The following is a 16,721-nucleotide window of genomic DNA, read 5'->3' as shown; positions in this document are numbered from 1 at the left end:
TTTGTTTCACAGTTCTTAGTCATCTTTTGGGATTGTGTTTTTCCTAGAAGTGGCCAGTTCTCCTGCTGCGCAGCAATAATTGGCTGTTGCACCAAGTATAACTGTGCAATGTAACCAGCTGCATAAACATAGGAGTGCTCCATGCCATCTTCAGTTCTAGGAGTGAGAACGTTAAATCGTCAAAAGTGGAAACCGACAGAGTAATACTTATGGACATCTAAGCTTACATGCAAGTATTATGGAGGAAATAAATGAAAGACAAGGTAGCTATGCATAAATACTGCTCTAAAGTTTTCTCATTCAAAGATCTGCTATTAGTAAGCTGGGAAAGCTATCCCCAAACAGAAGAGATTTAACAAAATGAAGACCGAAAGTCCTTCTCAGGACCACCCTCGTATAAACAAGACCTTGGGTTTGTTAGTCCTTTTCCAGTCCCAGAGAGGTAGGATACAAGAAGTCTCCCTCTATCTTTTTGCAAACTTGCTTTTTGTTTCTCTTCACTATCTCCAACTTTTAAAGGAAGAAGGCACTGCATTCAAATCTTACACAGTTTTAAGTAACAAAACTTACTCATACTAACAAATATATAAATAAATAAAAAACAGCAATATAGAAATACATACTTTGACTAGTAAAACTGTAAAGCAGGCATGCTCAACTGGATAACATATAAAACACTGAAAAATGTACTTTAAGTAACAAATGAAAATTATCCTACCAAACATTAAATATTAAAGTATATAAACTGCTGATGTAGTTAAAAGACACTATTCTAGTTGAAGGTGCATGACTGCACTATTCCATGACCAGTTTCTAAAAATATATTAAATAGTTAAGCAGCTCTAAGTAAGCATTCTGATTCACAAGAATTAATGGAACAGCTGAATTTCTGCAATCTGCAAATCAGCACATGCCATTGTTGTTTTGTTTTTCTTGAGTGGAATTGCAAATGCCTGTGTTGTTATTCTGCACGCAAGAATGAAGCACACACTTCTTTCTCCAACAAGATGGACATATGACAAACACACTGCAATTCCAAAAAAAAAATCTGGAAATTTTAGCAGGTTGTGGTTAGATGTGCTAGCATATAATAACCTCACTGCAGCAAAAATGTACAATTAAATGAAAACTGTCATTTTACAGAGACTAATCATATCTACATAACTTATTTAAAACAGCAAATCTTTACAGATATCAGCTTGTCATTGTTTTGTACTCTTCTCCATTTAAGCACAAACAACTGTACATCTGCTTCTCTGATACTGGAACTTTCAAAATCTATACAGCCAATTAATGAATTTTAATTTTAAAAGTAAATGTACATTATTATGATGAGCGTGAAAACTTTGGCAAGACAGCTATAATAAATGATGCTTTAGAAAAAGTATCTAAACCTGAACAAGACTCCGCATAAGACAAGTGTCATTTGAAATATGGAAGATATTAGTGAGTAACAAAATTGTCAAACAAGTCATGGTCGGTAACTATTAATCATGAAGTCAAAAAAAGCACTCTGCAGAAAGCACAATTAACCAGAATGACGTTCAAGATTTTTAAATGTGCATTTTCTCTAGTAATATCCAGCTTCAAAACAATACAACAGCTTCTTATTAACTGATTTTCTGACCATTACATTATATCCCAGTCACAGCTGATGAGGTGAAGAGCTACTCCTGTGAGAAGCCTGTGAACCTACCTGTGTCCAAACAGTCAAATAAGGGATCATGGAGTGTAGATCAATGAAATGTTAACTGATACAGATGGTGAAGCAAAAAGTAAAACATTCTCTACTAAAGATACTAGTTAATTGCTTCTTATCTCCTTTCAGAATGAGTGGTAAAGACTCAGGACAAAAGAGCTGAACACAAGACTATCAATTCCAACCCCTCCCAATCTGGAGGTGCACTATTTGACTGACTGGTCTTCTGATGATATCAGCTGTCTGGGCAGCTCTGGATGGAATGGGGAAAACAGCCCTCACAAAGCTGTAATCTACGGGGAGAGGATTTCTCACCTGCATCCCCATTTATACAGCTCTCTACAAGTCAAACTAATCTTTCTAGACAGATTATACTGGCATGGGGTGCCCTGGACTGATACTCAACTGATTTCTCCACCACGGTAATTCTCATCTGATGAAGGGTAGCACTGGCATCTGGGAATCCAGAGAAAGAAGGTGCTGCATTCAACAATTTCAGACATACCACTGAATTTTTCTCATGTGAAGATGGGCAAGTGGTAAAATGAAAATCAGAAACTGTAGGCTGAAGCATTTTTTGATTTATTCTTTTGTTTTGTAGGTGCAGGTGGGGAAGATGATGTGTGTGTGTGTGTGTGTGGGGGGTCTAAGTCCTAGTCATGGGACAAGAAATGAGCCAGCTCAATATCAAACAGTGGCTGCTAAATAGCAATCTAAAGACTACTTCTGTATGGATACTATTCCGAACACTGCACTGAGAAAATGACAGTATTTTCAGTAACACAGTTCAAAGCAGAAACTACATGCACAGAAGTCTCCTGATTTTATTAAAAAAGGCTAGTTTCAGTTCAAATGAATGAATACTACCTAAAACAGTATGAGACAAGAAATAAATCATAAACTGATGAAAAATGCCTGTCAGAAATGTTTAACATACAAAATGGTGCTCAAAAGCAGACTGTGTAGAAGTTACTGTTTTAAAGATTGCAATGAATAAAATGACAGTTTCAGTTACACAGTTGTGCATGTATTTTGTGCTTGAGAAAGTCACCTAATTTTGCAAAAAAGGGCTACATTCACTCAAAATGAATGGATGTAACCTAAAACAATATTAGACAAGAAATAAATCATAATCTGATGAAAAGTTCCTATCAGAAATATTTAACTTACACAAAGGCACCAAAATCACAATTTAAACAAAAAAAAAACATTTAAAATGCTGTATTTCTACTCAAGCATCTCAAATAAACATAACTCCAAAGAAAAAGATGCAATATCAGCAATTTTTCTTGCCACAACTTCCACATTAAGCTTTTAATCAGTCAGAGCCTTATTATGCTAGTCAAAGCAAAAACAGAAGCACATATAACATTTCTAAGTGGGGGAACACTGACAAAGCAGCAGAATACACTGAGTACTGACAGAAAAGGGAGAAAACAAAAAAAAAACAAGTTCCTTATCTGAGCTCTGCAGCTGATGTCACCCAGTTTAAGTTTGAGAGAAGTAATATTCCAAGGTATCTTTCTCTGACTATGGCATAAGAAAACTTAAAGGGTCCCCACTGGGAGTGCAAAGGATAGTCCTGGTACTACCAGGTGATTGGTTCTTCGCCCTTATAAACAGGCAATGGGAGGAGTTCTGAGCTTTGACAGACTGCTAGGGGGAAGGCAGCAGTGCACTACTCATATGCCAGTAAGCAGCATGTTTCTTGAGCATCTGTATTTCCACATTTGTTTATGTTATCGTTCCTGCATTCTGTATACCATCTTTAACCACCACTGCTTCATTCTCTTCCTCATTCCCCATCATCCATAGCTGCACCATCTTGCTCAGAACTATTTTTTTATCTGAGACGTGTTTTCTTCCTGTATCACTTGACATTCCATTCAAAAATTATCTATATCATTACATTTAAGTAAAAATTCCTAGTTGTATGACATATTTCAAACATTGATTGCATCTTTTCTTTTTGCATTCCTGCACTAAATGATCGTCTGCAACACAACAAAACCATTCTTTGGCTGCCCCCAGTAATAGATAGTACCTCTTTTTTCCTACTTATGTTAATCACTGTGACGCCCGTGCACTGAACCCAGTAATCAAGGAGCCGCAATCCTCACCACTAGCACCAGTGAGGGGTGTCCTCATTGGGATGGATAACAAATACACACACACAGTAAAGTACAATTTCCCTTAAGTGCACACAGAAATCACAGTCAGTCTGGGGCTGGTTTCTCCCTTTCTCTCCAGATCCCCAATATGGAGTCCTTAGCCAAGGTTCAAAGCCAAGTCCTCCCAGCACTCCCTCTGTCCAACCAGTGCTTCATGCCCCTGCCCAAGTAGCGTGCGCAAACACACACACACACACACACACACACACACACACACACACACACACACACACACACACACAGAGTTATGATTTATATACAACCACAGAGACAATCCTGGGGAAGGCTGGCACAGGTTCACTGCTGTGCCCCTTCTGTCCAGGCTAAAGGTAGCAATCCACTGCCACCAGAACCCTTACTTATTAGCTACCAATAAAACCCTTCCCAAAGGGTGTCCAATTTTACTGTGCAATATTATCCAATTAGTGAGACCAGAACATTTAAGGCTTATTGGAGTGGCTTTGTACAGTATCACTATATACATCCAGTGTACTCTAGAGCTTAAATTATCTCTACACAAAACAGCCACAGTTGAAAGATTTAAAATATTTAATAATAAATAATAAAAACACAAGACAAATCTCCTCAATTCAACACAGTGCTAGTCAAGAGTTCAGAGACCACAGGAAAATGCTTAAAATAATACTGTAGAATAGTCTGACAAATATAGAAAACAGCTAGACTAAACATACTATTTTCTATCTATTTCTAAGAGAAACACTAAAGTCTAAGATCCTACTTCCATACAGAATGAAGCAAGTGCTAGTGAGTGGATGTTCTGAAGACAAATGCAAAATGCTCTCATTCTCCTTCTCTGAGAAAGTCTTAAATTGATAATACATCACTGCTAACTCATTTTAGATTACATCATTCTTGACACTTCTCTGGTTTCCAGGCTACCAGAAACTCTAAATTTACATTTCTTAGTTTTCTTACTAAGCTTGCACCTGGCCAGGAAGCCACAGCAATAAAAGACACACATGTAAAACCTTGCAATTAGCTCTGGTCTCAAAACAATAGAAGGAATTCCTTTGTCTAGACATTTTGTCTCCAAGCTTTGAGATCAGTCATAAAATGCTTTACTTTATCAGCTTTCTTCCAGCAGAGTGCACTGTGGTTACATTTTTGAAGCTCAGTACAACCTTTTTAATCATAACATATAATTTGCTTTTACATTTGTAAAACCAGCCTGTGGATTATATTAATGTTTACAAAACACACAGAATTATTTACAAGATTCTATCTGGCTGGGCTGGCAGCCTTTCAGTTTTTCATAATCACATTTGAGACAAGCTTACCCTTCCTTTCACACACATGTAACCCCCCTCAATACATTTCTTTAACCATAAGCTTATTTAAATTCTATGAGCATTGTTTCATTCAGTTAGAAAATATGTTTTCAGTTCAGCCTCTTCAATACCAGTTCTCAAGTGAAGAGTTCTTCAGCTGCAGTGCTAAACTGCTAAATTATGAAAATTGTATTCTTTCCCTGGGACAGTCTTTTGTTCTCACTTCATACAAACTTTACTAGCCGAGCAAAATATTCAAATAGTACCTCACAAAAATCTTCCGTCCCCAGATGCATCAGTGCTCTGATAATTTGCAGTTTAAACATCTGTGGTACAAGTACTTCACATCTATCTTTTCAACAGATTTAATCTTAACACTTGGCCATTTTCTTTCAGTCTGGTGACCTTCCTGTGGAATTTTCTGCCTGCTTCAGTACTTCTAGACAAAATTTCAATATTTTTACTGCTTCAGCAAAGTCAAAACCCTGTTGTCAGTGCATGTCCTTAAAGCTAGTTTATCCACCAGTTAAATATCCATACAACCGACTTTTCTGACTCGCAACACTCTCTGCCTGTTTCATTAATTCTAGACAGAATATCAATATTTTTCATGCTTCTGCAAAAGTCAAGCTTCCTGCAGATTTCCTGCTGACACCCTGTTGCTAGTGCATATCCTTAAAGCTAGTTTTCTATCAGTCGAATATGCACCAAACAACCACTTTTTGGCAGTGTTCTCCTCTGACCTCTCTCATCAAATATTTAGTTCAACAAGTCACTCTGTTTTGTAGCCTCTGCATTTTCTGGTTCATTAAATCCATCAAGACCTGTGTATCTAAACCTCCTTCTAGAACTGTTGTCAGTACAACTTCCAAATGATCAGCAATCGATACTACCAACATTTTCTTGCTCCATTTTACTGTCAGTATTTTCACACCATCTCCATCTTGAATCTTTCTCCTCACCACTGCATCATCTGGCTGAACAAAAGAGCATGGGTCCTTTATTTAGATACATATTTATATAAATATATACATATTTGCAATAATTTAAAGTTTTCATATTTTTACACATCAGACTTGGCACATATATATGAGTGTGTGTCTGTGTGCATATGTGTGTGTGTGTATGTGTGTGTGTGTGTGTGTGTGTGTGTGTGTGTGTGTGTGTATATATATATATATATATATATATATATATACACACACACACACATATATATATATATATATATATATATATATATATATATATATACACACACACATATATATATATACACACACACACACACACATATATATATATATATATATATATATATATATATATATATATATATATATATATATATATATATATATACACATATACATATTTGTATGGTTACCCTTCACAAAGTCGAACCGCCACAATCTCGAAATGCATATGGTCGGGACCATATGCTCAAAATTGTGGAAGCTTGACTGTGTGAATGGGGAACGGCATACATTGCAGAATGGGAGATTTCCCTTTCTGCTCTGTAGTATGATCTCGTAGTTGGAATAAATAAGTAGCGGGGGTGTGGGGGGGTGCGGGAGGGCTTGCCCCCCAGCAGAAACACTTTTGTGTGTTATGTTCTTTATTTTGTAGTTCCCTTCAGAAATTCGAGCATATGGCGTTGGCCATATGCATTTCGAGTTTCTGAATGTTCGACTTTGTGAAGGGGAACTATATGTATATATATGGGTCTAGGTTATAACGTCGACAGATGGGAAGACCGACAGCGAAATCACCGACGCTGAAGATCGATGGAGAAAGGATGTGTAGGTAAGGGTGCAGTAGTGACTGTTTTGGGTTATGCAGTAGTGAATGTTTTGGGTTAGGGGCGGGTTAAGTGAGTTAGGGTTAGGGGCGAGTTAGGTGGATAGTTGTGTATGTAAGGTTTAGTGTTTGTTTGTTAGGATTTAGGTGTGCTTGTGGTGTGTGTGTGGTTTTTGGTGAGGGAATTTGTTTTGTTTATTGGTTGTTGTGATGATGTGTTGAGTGTGTGTGGTGTCGTGTTTGTGAGCTGTCGATGATGTGGTGTCGGTGATGTTGTTGTCGATGTTGTGTGCTGTCGGTGTTATAACCTAGAACCATATATATATATATATATATATATATATAAAAATTATACTTGTTTTTTATACTCCTTTTTCCATAACCACAATCTAATCTTTCATTCCATAATACCTATACTACATAAAACACTTTTTGTCCAAGTCCACTTTTGATTTTTTGTTTATATTCTCATAGTATCCATATTCAATCCTATCCATATTTATATCCTTGTTACTCTTGCAATTTTCAAAAAACAAGCTGTACATAATTTATTCCATAGTTTTGGACCCTCTCACACATTTTAGAAAATGACATTCTGTTTCTTCTTCCCCACAATGCAATCATTCTTTCACTTTTCTTCTGTAAGGTATATTATGGCTACACCACTTATTTCTTTCTTTAACTGATTTAATCTTTACTTCTGGAACATTTTCCCATGGATTAATACAAAGATATTTACTCATAAAAGTTTTCTATCTTCTTCCACTTAATCACACTTTCCTTTCCACATTCTTATCTTTTGTTGATAATGCTCCATTTCTTATTCTCTCAGAATTCCTTATACTTGTACTTATTTGACCATTTCAATAACTTATGTAAATTCAATAATACAACATAAACAACTGGATTTATCATACCTAATTCCCCTTCTCTATTCATGTGTAATACACCTCTTTAACAGAATTTAATCTTGATCCCAATACAAAGAAGAAGACTATTTCTAATAAAAGTTTTTTAAGCATTCTAGGAATCATGACAACACTGGATAAATATGCTATCTTACCTATCAATATCAAATTAATCACATTTTTCTTATATGCTAATGTGCATGTTTCCATTATATACAAATATCTTATTTCCTTTATTATTTTATCCCATCCCTTTTTATTGCTTTTTTATCAAAATCATTCCTTGAACAGATATTTACTTCATAGAAAATTGTATATCTGGTTTTATTATGTCACCCATTCCTTTACTTTTTTTCTTTTCTAAGGGTCATACCTCTTTCCTTTAAATATTCAACTAAATAGATAACTTCTCTCACCCATTCTCTATTTTTAGTTGTTATAACAATATCTGCATATGACATAACTGGAATTTCAACTTCCATTTCAGTTATACAATTTGCATTCATTTTCTGATTAACATGTCTACTGTATTCATAGCTAAAACAAATAAAGTACTACCGATAGGGCACCCTTGTCTTATACCATTGCTCATATCTATTTATTTACTTAGCCAACCATTGACTAAGACTCTTATTCACTATTTTTATAGGCTGTTACACATACTTGCTTAATTGTATTGCTAACATTGTGCATATCCATTATTTCCCACAGTATCTTGTGCTGCATTGAATCAAATGATTTGTTAATATCACATATAAGTTTTACATCTTCTAATTATATAATCTATTAGCAACTCTTGACGTCATTGTCCTTTAATACCATATACATTTTCCTTCATTACATACTGCATCTTATTCTCAAATCTTTTTTGTATTATTTTCATAAGTATCTTATAGTCTGTATTATTTAAAACTACTGGTCTCCAATTTTATATCTTCTTTTCTCTCCTTTTCCATATAAATTTTAATATCCCACTACACAATTCCTTATATTTTAACCCTTCATTTAACCAATAAGTAATTTTTCTGCCATCTTTCTAGATTTTTTAAAACCCCAACACCACCTGGACTGGAAACTGATTCTATATTTAACTGTTTATACTTTTTAATTCATGTAATATAATCTCTTATTCAAATTTTCTATTAATTTGTTCAGGAAAAAAATACTTCCTATGTCCTTACATCATGTCCCTTTTTACTAAACATTTCTTCTGTATACCTTCTAAAGATTTCCATAATTTGGTACTGATTTTTCCTTACATTACCTTACTTATCTTTCATTTCTCTCATTATACTAGTAGCCTCAGTCACTATCTTAATTAGATGAGGTGAAACTTCTTCCTTTCTTCATTGTAAAATATCTTTGTTTATACAATAAATCCTTAATTTTCTCACATTTTTCCTTATAATTTTTTTATTTCTCTCTTTTTCATAATATTCGCTATTACTGTTTTCTAACTTATACATCGCATCTGTATATTTTAGCATATTACTACTTTTCTTTTCTATAACTATCTTTATATTTTCTTTTAAAAGTAATCCACCACTCCAACCAATTAACAAAATGATTTTATAGTAATATAGTCCTTCCATACCTGATTTATATATATTTTTCACTTTTTATTCCATTCCTTTTCATTTATTTTCACACCCTTTCCTGTCTTTATATATTCTTTATTACAATGCATCTCCAGCTACATTGCCAAATGATCTGAGAAACCTGTTGCAACACTTTATTTTTCCATTATACATATTCCTTCTTCAGATTTTAAAGTACTGCTCCTGCATGTCCATGTTTTTTATTCCACATAAGCAGTTATTCACATTTCATAACTTCCATCATCTTTTTAAAATCTTTTCTTCCTCTTTTCTTTCTATTTCCCTTTAACTCACAATGAAATCTCCTGTAATTATTATATCCATATTTACAACTACATAATCCAATATTTTCTGAAATAAATTCTCCCTTTCTTTACTAATCACATAAGTGTATATAGCAATAATTCTATAAATCTTTTCTTGTCATCTTAGATCTATAATTGTTAATCTTCCTGTTAGTTGTTTTTGCCGCAGTTCAGCATAGACTGGCTCTGCTCACTCTGTTCGCCCTTTGGGTTCACTCCACTTCCCTACCCTGCCCCCAATTACCACCCATCCCCACTACCACCTTTATCACTTACTCCTCCCACGCCATCTTTCATCCAATCACGCACAAACCTCTCCCTCAAACTCACAAACCTAACAGACTACAGTGTCCATCACCAATACTTGTTTTCTTAACTTAATACTGCTCATTGCACCCTGACGTCACTTACACAACTCTCACGCTTCTTACACCCTTCCACTACAGTATACCTCTAATTATGAATATACATCATCCTCCTTTTCCTCTATTACCTATGAACTCTACCTATCAAACATAACCCTCTTATATAAACACAAAGTACTACCAATCATATCCTCTTCTAACTTACCATACGCTCCACTCCCTAACAAATACTCTACCTATCACCTCCCAAACACCCTCTCCACACCAGACTTTACTGCCCTCATACTAGATCATATCTCCCTCCCTCTCTCTTTCTGGCAACATTCACCCTTATCCCGGGCCCACCAACCCCCCTTCTATCTCTCCACCCTCTCCATCATTCCCTCGCACCCCCAAGAGCATTCACATTATCAAAATGAATGCCCAAAGTCTCTGTAATAAAATTCCTAACCTATATGCCAGGCTCACCCTCAACCAGCCAGACACAGTTGCCGTTTCAGAAACTTGGCTGAAACCACACATAAGAGATGATGAAATCCTACCTCCTGACTACCATATGATTTGTAACGACAGGCCCAACAAAAAGGAGGTGGTGTAGCCATAATCGACTCTTCCATCTACTTCGTTACCCCATACAATACTCCCACTCCAAAACTTCCCAACTCTGAATTAACCACAGCTCTCTTAAAATTGAAGAGACACAAGTCCAAATGCAGAGCTGCTCTTCACATCCCTCCAGGCAATAACATCCCAATACTAAAAGACATTCCCTCCTGGTTCTCCGCTAACATTAAAAATTAAACCTTCATCCTAGGTGACGTAAACATTAAATGGACCACCATTAACTTTCAATCCTCTACCCAAACAATCAATCTCTTTAACTTCACACGGCTAATAAACTCCCCCACCACGTCAAACAAAGATGGAACCTCTGGCTCCATCATTGATTGGATCTTAGTGTCTCATCCAAATCTAATCTCAAATGCAGAAATCCCTCCTGACCCTCTCAGTGACCTTCTACCAGTCTTTGCTGACCGGTACCCCTCCCCCCTTCATAAATATTACTACATTCAAACCTGAAACCTGTCCAACTTCAACCCACAAATATTTTCAGACTGCCTAAAACTGACTGGACACCTTTAAGAACTCTGCCCCCTGACAATGCCATCAATTACTTTAATGAAACATTTCTGTACCTACTCAATAACCTTGCTCCTCTCAGGACCAAAAGAGTTAAAGCTGTAACTTCTCCCTGGCTATCTAAGGAAACTAAACAGATCATGCACCTAAAAGACAAAAAGTGGAAACAATACCAAAGAAATAAACAACCTAATACCCTACTAGAAGTTAAACAATATTATTAATTACTGGTGTCATTCTATGAACTCCAAGAGGAACTAACCCACACACAGGCTGGTCTGCAAAGTTATGGAGAGGATCATTATGCCTCCAAATAGGCGTAATCCATTAAAGAACAGAAGAAGAGGTAATCAGGGGAGGGAGGACCCAGGACAGTAACCTCTCATTTGACTCTCATTGCCACACATTGAAGGGAAGACCTTCTATCTATATAGCCTTATCATGAAGTCATGAAGGGGGTTTTTAGAGGGGAGATCAGAGGTCATTTTGTTCTCTGTTTCTTTCACTTATCCACAAAATGATTGCAAATTTGGGATGTATAACCTATAAAAGGTAAAAAACAACTTGATGGTCTGATGAAGCTATTTAGTGAAAGCACTTACTCTGTTTGTTGTTTTATTCGATTAAAGTTAGTGTTTGTGTAAGTTGGGTGCATTTTTTTTCCTTTTAGAATTTAAACAACTCTGCAACTTGATAAAAAAGTTAATAACCAGAGACCGCAAAACATATTACTCCAAGCTTCACTCTGAACATACTAACAATCCTTCAAAATTCTGGAATACTATCTCCTCCCTCCTTCATCCCATCAGTAAAGACAACCCATGCCCAAACCCTAACTGCACTGTCCAAGAAACATCCTCTCTATTTAACACCTTCTTTGTGGAACGGATAGCCAAACTTACTGCCAGCTTCCCCAGCTTCCCTCCAATATCTTCTCCCTCCCCATACCTTCCCCGCTGATTTCAAAACACATACCCATTCCTTCAGCCTCAATCCTGTGCCAAAACACATAATAAAAAAACTCCTCCTCCAACTGAAACCATGCTCCAACGCACAAGATAATTTACCTGCATCCTTCCTCAAACCATCTGCCAACAGCATAGCCTTCCCTATTCTGCATCATAATAAATAGGTCCATCCAAGAATCAAATGTTCCCTCACTTTGGAGACGAGCATTCATCATTCCACTCCATAAAGGCGGTACAAACACTGACACCACTAATTTCTGTCCTACTTCCATACTTTCCCTACTATCAAAAGTCCTGGAAAAATGTATTCACTCACAAATGATGCCTTATCTAACACAAAACAACCTCCTAATCCCCACACAACATGGATTCCTTCCTGGCCACAGTACCATCAGTGCACTCCTCTCCTTCCTAGAGTCCATTAACCATGCTCATGACTCCGGCAAAATCATATCAACCTGTTCCTTGACCTTTCCAAAGCCTTCAACACCATCTCCCACCCTGTACTCCTATCACAACTCTTCTCCCTCAAACTCTCCCCTTCCACTATAGCTTGGTTCACCAGCTACCTCTCCAAAAGACAACAAGCTGTTAACTGGAAACATTCCACCCTTCCCTTTCTATACACCCTTACTGGGGTACCACAAGGTTCTGTCCTTGGCCCCTTACAATACATTCATCAATAAACTTCCACCATTCCATCTCCAATTCTACACTAATCCAGTATGCACATGATTCAACAATCTGCTCAGGTACCATGCCTTCCGACCTTCTGTAGATAACCCAGTCAGTTTTCTCAAATACTGAAACCTAGATGCAAAACAATCACCTAGCCCTTAATGCAAATAAAACCAAATTAATGATTTTTCCCCATCTAAACACTCCCCCATTGATAAAAACTCCAAAATCATAAGTCAGAATAACACCCCCATTGAAATTGTCCCTCACACCAAACTGCTCGGCGTCATTATTGACGAATATCTAAAATTCGATATCCACATCCAAACTAACATCTAAACACCACACCAAAAATTAGGACTCCTACACAGGCATAACCATTATCTCACCCCCACCACCAAAAGACCCTTGTCTCTACATATCTTCTCCCCTCCCTAATGTATGTCGCTCCTCTGTTCTTGAACCTTCAGCTCAGCCTTCAAACTAAATTAGAAACCTGCTACAATAAAATCTGCAAATTCGCCACCAACTTTAGGAACTCATCCCATCATTGCATCTCCCTTCACTCACAGCAATAGCTTGAGCTTCCCAACTATCTGAACCTCCTTAAACTCACCACTGCCCATAAGCTAATATTTAACCCATCCTCCTGTCCCTCTCTCTCCACCTCCTTAATCCCCTATATTCCTAATCACTCAGGTCAGAAAATTAAAACCTGCACAAAATCTGCAAATCTTTACAGCCACCTGGACACACACTGTTATCCTGCTCCTTAGCTAAACTATGGAACTCTCTTCCACTCTCTCTTAGAAATACTCATAACCACTCTAACTTTAAACCCCTCCTCCATTCCTACCTATCTTCAAAGTGGAAATGCCATTGCTCCTACTCCACATACGACCCTCCTATATCAAAACCCACCTTCTAACTCTGTGCATCATCTCTGCACTCACATCATTTGCCCCTCTACTCCTACTTAACCTCCAAATGTTAATAGTTTATTTCCAACAATTTCTTGTCCTCAACTGTAATTCACTGTTAATGACCCTTAGACAGGTCTGTTGCTAGATTTTTACTACTATTATTGTGGAATGTAAAATTTTAATCATATTTCACTGCTAATGACTCAGACTGTACAGTTGCTAGATTTTATTATTATTGTAGAGTGTAGAATTGTTTTTACTGTAGAATGCTGCATAAAACTGTATGACTTCTTTGCTTTTATGTGTATATGCTAACATATTTGCCGTTATTTTGTTTTCTCCCCAGGCCTCCACTGAAAATGGGCGCTTTTTTGGGTCCAGTGGACTTCCCCTGTCATCAAACTGAAATAAATAAGTAAATACTGTAACATCCAAAATGTTCACTGCCCTTCTGCACTGAGCTGCTAATCCTGAACACTGCTCATTCCCTATTCTCCATATAATTTGCCCATCCCTTATGTGTTGCGTCTGTAATCTTTTTTTTCATATGCCAAAAGTCTTATATCCTCCAGAATAATATTGACAACACATTTGTTACACCACTCTAAAATTGCTCAATTTGCTATCCATCCCCCTTTCTTTTTTCCTTTATATTAATGGATTTAGTTTTTTTCTATCTTTTACTCTTCTATCAATGGAATTCTTTTTCCTCTCACCACCTTCCAACTTGTATCTTCTTTGTCACTAGCTTCTTATTCTATCTCTAATTTCTCTCCTTTATTTTTTAGTTATCTCACTTTTTTCTTCTAAAGTTTCATCTATTTCTATCTCATCTTCAGTTATGTTTTATTATCTTTGCTTTGACTGGCAGCACTTAACTCACTCTTTGTTTACAATCCATCCATATATGTCACTTTTTTACATTTATAACATTCAAGTTCACATTTCTTTGCTTCATGTCCTGTTTTACCACATACATAACATTTCTTTTTAGGTTCATAGGTAGGTACTAGGCTATCTGCCTGAGGGCATTTATAAGCCTAGACACAGTGTGTCGGCTTTCGCCGCCCCATTGATTAATTAACTGATCCTCTGTCAAGCAGAGCCAATGAAATGATCCCAGGGGTGTATTTTCTGTTACCCATCCACTCATCAAGGTTTCTCTTGAAGAGTGTTAGTGAGGGGCTCTGCCTAATATAGTTTGGAATTTTATTCCAAAGCATGGGGAGTCTCTGTGACAGGAATCTACCCCTCCAGCATGTTCTATTTATTGTTGTGGTGGGGTTTAGATCACTAGAGCACGTGGCTCGTAGTGACTTGGATTTCTTTAGGTGGAGCATGTCCATCAATTCTGAGTTGGACATGGCTTTGTAAGTCAGGCAGAGATCACCTCTGAGTAAGCGATATGCCACTGAGTAAAGCCAAAGTTTTTTTCAGTCGGGCTGCATAGGACATATGTTTGAGGCCAGTAATCCTCTTGGAGAGGTACTTCTGTGGTCTTTCCAGCTGTTAGTGTCTTGTGAGGTACATCCCAAATGAGGCATTATACTCTATGATGGGTCTGATGAGTGACTAGTAGAGGGGCACTATAACCTCTTTATTTCTAGATGCAAACCCTTTAGTAATTAGATGTGCCACATAGAAAGATTTCCTAACTACTTTGGCAATATGATTGTCAAAGGAGAGATTACTATCTACCTGGGTCCCCAGACCCTTATTACCTCTTCTGTATTAAGGGGGCTGCCACCTATGTGGTAATTCGTGGGTGTTTTATTTTTCCCAAACGGGATGACTATGCATGTTTTGGCATTTAGCTTGAGGTCATGACTTTGACATCAGGTGTCCGTCTTAGTAAGTCCTTTTTGGAGGATGTCCGTGTCAGCCGGAAAGTCAATTATGGCTCCCAGTTTACAGTCATTGGCGAACTTGGTTAGCCATAGTCCTCCTGTGTTTGCCTTTACTTCTGAGAAGTATATTCCAAACAGTAGGGGTCACAGGACTGAACCTTGCAGGACACCACTTGTGACTGGTTTAGAGTCGGACCTGGAGCTCGCTATTCTTACCGTGTGAGCTCTGTCTGTAAGCCAGTTGGCAACCCAACTCGTGATGTAGGGGTTTATGTTAAGGCTGGTGAGTTCTTCTATAATAACCAGAGTGGGGAATGGTGTCGAAAGCCTTGGCGAGGTCAAGGTAGGCTGTGTGAACCATCTTTCCCTCGTCTATGGTCTTGGTGACTGTCTCTAAGAAGTCAACCAGGTTTAGTAGGCATGATCTGCCCTTAACAAAGCCAAACTGGGTCGGGTCAAGTGTTTGGAAGTTCCCAATGTCTCTGTTAAAGAGTTCCATGATAAAGCGTTCCATAGTCTTGCAGACCAGGCTAGTCAGGCTTATGGGGCGACAGTTATTAGGGTCAGTTGTGGCCCCTCCTTTGTGGAGAGGAATAACCGCTGCTGTGCTCCATTCTATGGGCACAAAGCCTGTGGAGAGGCTGAGGTTGAACAGTGTGTTTAGGTGGGGGGGGGGTTAGTTTGTTCTGTAGTTCGTGCAAGACGCAGCCTGGGACACCATCTGGCCCCATTGACGCTGTGTTTTTGGCTTTTGAAAGGGATGTTTTTACCTGTGTGTCTGTGATTTCTGGGACACTACACTTTTCCGGTACTGTTGTGGGCCCTTTTGGGGGTGAGGGGGGGGGGGTTAAAGTTTGCACTGAATCTATCTGCCAGGATGTTGGCAATATCAGTAGGTTCAGTATATTTTGTGTTATTTTGCACTAGTTTAGTGCATATCTGCGAGTTACTACTTAGATTCTTAACACAGCTAAAGAAGGCTTTGTGGTTATCTTTTGAAACCTTGGCTATTTTTCTTTCGAAGATAGCC

The 16,721-nt window shown here is 37.6% G+C and overlaps 1 protein-coding gene across 2 annotated transcripts in view; it reads right to left on the bottom strand.

Moving 5' to 3' along the window:
• WDSUB1 (WD repeat, sterile alpha motif and U-box domain containing 1) overlaps positions 1–16,721 on the bottom strand; it is an 885,392-nt gene that overhangs the window by 647,169 nt on the left and 221,502 nt on the right. The window lies entirely within an intron of this gene.

Source organism: Protopterus annectens, chromosome 6.part0 (genome assembly GCF_019279795.1).
Source record: "Protopterus annectens isolate FY-2018-M chromosome 6.part0, PAN1.0, whole genome shotgun sequence".
Taxonomy (NCBI): domain Eukaryota; kingdom Metazoa; phylum Chordata; order Ceratodontiformes; family Protopteridae; genus Protopterus; species Protopterus annectens.
Note: the sequence above shows the minus strand (reverse complement) of the source record. Positions and strands in the feature narration are given on the sequence as shown.